This window comes from Lycium barbarum, chromosome 6, assembly GCF_019175385.1.
Source record: "Lycium barbarum isolate Lr01 chromosome 6, ASM1917538v2, whole genome shotgun sequence".
In the NCBI taxonomy this organism is placed as follows: domain Eukaryota; kingdom Viridiplantae; phylum Streptophyta; class Magnoliopsida; order Solanales; family Solanaceae; genus Lycium; species Lycium barbarum.
Genome location: NC_083342.1, coordinates 84,997,196 through 85,001,949, shown reverse-complemented (window position 1 = coordinate 85,001,949; position 4,754 = coordinate 84,997,196). Strand labels below are relative to the sequence as shown.

General features: G+C 34.3%; 1 long non-coding RNA gene across 1 annotated transcript; it reads right to left on the bottom strand.

Annotated features, from left to right (window-relative positions):
- Positions 1-1,792: 1,792 nt before the first annotated feature.
- On the bottom strand, positions 1,793-4,209 carry LOC132644496 (uncharacterized). The gene is made up of 2 exons (XR_009583865.1): positions 3,585-4,209; positions 1,793-2,270 (listed from the first exon to the last, which is right to left on the bottom strand). It is a non-coding gene; the product is annotated as an uncharacterized LOC132644496 (long non-coding RNA).
- Between the last annotated feature and the right edge of the window lie 545 nt (positions 4,210-4,754).

Sequence of the window (4,754 nt, the reverse complement as noted above, 5' to 3'; positions counted from 1 at the left end):
ACTCTTTAATAGTTAACTTCTGATTTGTGTCCAGATGAGTAGAAACAAGTTTAGCAGCACTTAAACCAGTCTCAGAGATCAATTAAAAGGAATACTTTCTTTGATGCATTAGAATTCCTTTCTCAGGTCTTGCAAATTCAATACCTAATAAGTATCTTAGTTCTACTAGGTCTTTCATTTTAAATGCCAGTTGTAGAGTGGATTTGGTTTCTTCAATGAGTTTCAAGTTGTCACATGTTATAAGCATGTCATCTACATACACTAATACAAGTTTTACCCCTTCAGTTGTTTTCTTGATGTATAATGAAGAATCAAATTTAATCTTAAGCGCTTCCTCTAGTTTAGCATTACATTGCTTTGGGGTTTGTTTCAATCCATACAAGGATTTGATAAGTCTACACACGGGATTCTTCTCGCCTCGACTTGAAAATCCTTGAGGCAGTACCATGTAAATTTCATCATTAAGATCACCTTGTAAAAAGACATTGTATACATCCATTTGATGTATATGCCACTTTTTCCTTGCTGCTGTAGCCAAGACTGTTCTTACAGTTTTCATCTTTATTACTGGAGAGAATGTTTCCTTATAGTCAATGCCTTCCTTTTGACTATATCCTTTAGCCATAAAGTCTGGCTTTAAACCTCTATATTTCTCCTGTTGCCTTATATCTTGCTTTATAAATCCATTTGCACCCAATATGGGTCTTACTTTCTGGTAAGGACACCATTTCCCATGTGTTATTGGACTGTAAAGCCTCAATTTCTGCTTTCGTTGCTTCTACTTACTTAGAGTCTTTACTAACCTCTAATAGGTGAGAGGTTCAACTATAGAGGATGTAGTTGCTACATATGCCCTATATGGTGCTTTCAAAGCTGGTAAGATATGTAGTTTGACATGGAATAAGGAACATTCCCTTGTGTGTTGAGAGAAATGTAGTCCTGCATCCATATGGGAGGTTTTCTACCTCTCCCAGATTTTTCTTGTGTCATTCTGAGGTATATTAGGTTCTACAGGATGTTGATTTACTGGTTCTTGGGGTATTTATTCATGGTTCATTGGTTCATGTACTTCTTGAATATTGACTCAAATAGTATTTGATCAGTGTTTATGGTTTTATTTGGCACTGGTATATTTGGTACTGAAGCTGGTTGTTGAGAAGTATTTCTTTGAGTAACTGCCTCTTGTTGAATAGTACTGGACTCTATGATAAGATCTAGAAAGTTGTTTATGTTGGAATCTAAGAAAAAAAGAAGTGTTTGTGGTATTTGGATTGTTCTTGAAGAGAAAGGCTCCTTAAAAGTGACAATTCAACAGATAAAATATTGTTTACTGACCAAATCATAGAAAACATAACCTTTTTGAGTTTCAGCATATCTCATATGAACAACAGTTCTTGTTCTAGCCATCAACTTATCAGTTTCTTGCACAACCTTAGCATAGCAAAGATAACCTAGCACTTTTAAGTGTTGAAGTGAAGGCGTCTTACCAAATAGTTTCTCACAAGGTGTTTTATTGCCTAGTACTGGACTAGGTAGCCTATTGATCAAGTAGATTGATGCAATCACACAATGGCCCCTTAGTTTGATAGGAATTTCTGCTTGAAATTTAACAGTTCTGGTAATTTCTAGTATGTGCCTATGCTTTCTCTCAGCCACTCCATTCTGCTGAGGAGTATAGGCACATGATTTTTGATGAATCATCCCAAACTCAGAAAATACGCTAGCACACACTAAATTAACAACTCAGTTCCATTATCTATTCTAACTACCTTCACAACTTTATCAAACTGTGTTTTAACAAACTTGAGAAATTGCTGAATAATAACACATACATCAGACTTTAATTTCAACAAGAACACCCATGTCATTCTAGACTAGTCATTAAAAATTGTAAAAAAAGAATATATTGCCATCAACAGTTGGTACTTTGTAAGGACACCACAAATCCATATGCAACTGATCAAAACAATATATAGAAGAAATTGTACTTGTAAGAAATGACAACCTTGTTTGTTTAGCACAAGGACATACATTGCATTATTCAACTAATCAACTATATCATGACTCTTCCTAAGAATGGTAGTGGAAACATGCCCAAACCTTATATGCCACAACTCAATATCTTCAGTCTTTGACATTGAGATGTTGTTTTCTTCAACTTCTTGAGTAGCTAGTATGACACTTCCATCCTTCCTGGCATTAGAATCCATCAAGATATACAATCCTCAATTCTCTTTACCAATCGCTTTCACCTTACCACTGAAGAGATCCTAGAAGACACAAAAATCAGGAAAGAAATTTACTGAGCACTGCAGTTCCTTAGTCAACTTTGACACTGATAATAGATTGAACTTAAATTAGGGAATGTGAAAGACATCAGTGATAGTGTTTCCTTTTGCTATACAACTACTGCTAATATGTTTAACCAAGGTTGTATCTCCATTTGGAAATAAAACTTTCTTGGGATTTAAAGGTTGTGTAACCAATGACTTAGTTAACAGTTCAAAATCAGACACCATATGATTTGTCGCTCCTGTGTCTATAATCCAGCCACTCTGTCTATTAGAAGCTAATAAAGCACAGCCAATATCTACTGCATTGGCTTCACATCTAATTCAACTGATGCATGCTAATCTCTGATTGTACAGAGTTTGATTCTCCAACATGAGTATTGACATTGGATTCTGCATTATCTTCCAACAGCACAATGTAAGCAACATTTGTGTTATTATTACTAGCATAAGGATTGTACGTTGTTCCTTCTTTCTTTCTAGCCTTCAAAATCTGCAGGATAGCCAATGATCTTCCAGCAGTTTTCTTTTGTATGCCCTTTGAGTTTACAAAACTCACACGGAAGATTATAATTCTTCTTAAACTTTTGGATTACCACCAATTCCAGTTCCAATTCTTGAGTATAATGTAGATGATTCATAATTTCCTGCATTTGCTGCAGGAATTTTCCCCTAGAGTTCCAGAAGTTGCAGCAACAGACTTCTGACTTTCATCACTCATAACCATTGAATATGCCTGATTGAAGGAAGTGGTATCATCATCAAGATTTGACTCATGGCTTGACTGTATGAGTCATTAAGACCCACGAGAAATTGAAATAGCTTCAGTTTTTGAAGATGTATTATAAAATCTTTTGATCTTTCACAATTACAACATGGAGTTGGCACCAATGCTTGAAAATATACCCAAAAATCACTAAGTCTTAGAAATATGTGGACACTAAAGCAGTTCCTTGAGACAAAGTTGTTATCTCTTTATGAAGATTGGAAACTGTGGATCCATCTACCTTAGTGAATCTTTCACGCAGATCTTCCCACACAGCATGTGCTTCAGATGCAAGCATAATTCCCCCTACCATTCTTGGCAACAAACCCCATAATCCAATACAAAACAATCACATTCACCCTCCTCCAATGATTTTCCATTTCAAAAGGGAATTTATCCTTTCCAGAACTCCCATCCACTATTCCCATCTTATTTCTTCCTAACAAAGCAATTCTCATTGATATATACAAAATTAAATAATTCCCAATACCAGTAAGTTGAAAAGAAATGAGTTGAACACCACTTACATCACCAGGACTCAAGAACAGGGGATGAATGGTGCTCGATTGTCATGTACTCAAACCTGTTGCATTGATTGGAATCGGAATCTGAGTTCCATTCCGAGTTGTATTTTCGTCATTAACAACCATTTTTACAGATCCTCAAGAACTGTCAAGCACACTTTGATTGAATTTGAGAAATTTGCGGAATTGCAATATAAGTCAGCTTTGCTAACTTGTAAGCTATGATACCATAAAATAATCTGAGGATTCAACAATCATATGAACCCTAAACTAGTATTGATAGAAAGAAGAAGAAGCATAGGTCGAGGAGAAGAAGAAGAAGGCAGAAAAATAGAGAGAGAAATGTTCAATCTCATTTCATTGAATTGAATTAGAATGATAAACGCTTAGGCTTAGGGGCGGAGTGTCAAGAGGATTCAAATGAACCCACTTAATTGAAAATTCTGATGAATGTTCATAGATGTATACTTTGAATCCACTTGAACCGAGATGAAGCATAGGAAAGATGGCTTAGCGGGTTCAACTTTAAAGAAAGGTCTTCAGTTCAACTCCAGTTGCAGCAACTGCTCGGCTTTTTTTTGTTCTGTCACCGTGTGTACTGCACATGTTCACGTAATGCTAAGTCCTAATCAATAGCCTTTAAAAAAAAAACTAACTGTAATGAGAGCTAGTAGCCTTATATATTATTAGCCTATTTCCCTAGTGTGGTTTACTTTTTATATCTATTTTCTTACTTTGTTTTTATTTTATAATTGATCTCTTTTCTCAAATCTATCTGCAGTTATTCTAAGTCAATTTCACTTCAAAAGATCAAAATTTTCTACAACGTGAACTCTTAAGCTATTTTTGCTCAAATATGCAAGTGCAATTTGTTAGTTCATCTTAAATTTAATTTATGTTACATTGAAATTATTATTTTAAGTTATAACTCTTTATTTATTTATTTATCTGTGTTGTCTTTTATTTGTAAATTAACAAATTTGATCTTTATCAATAAGAATGAGATTTTAGATTTTGTCAAATTTCTATTTGGTACATAGATTCTTTTGTTAAAAGTTTAACAAATTGTACACTTCGTTGAAATAACATTGTAAAATTAAATAGATAATTGTAAACATTTTAGTTAAAGTAATTGGTCTTTGTTAAACGTTTTAAAAGTTCTTTCCCAATTTT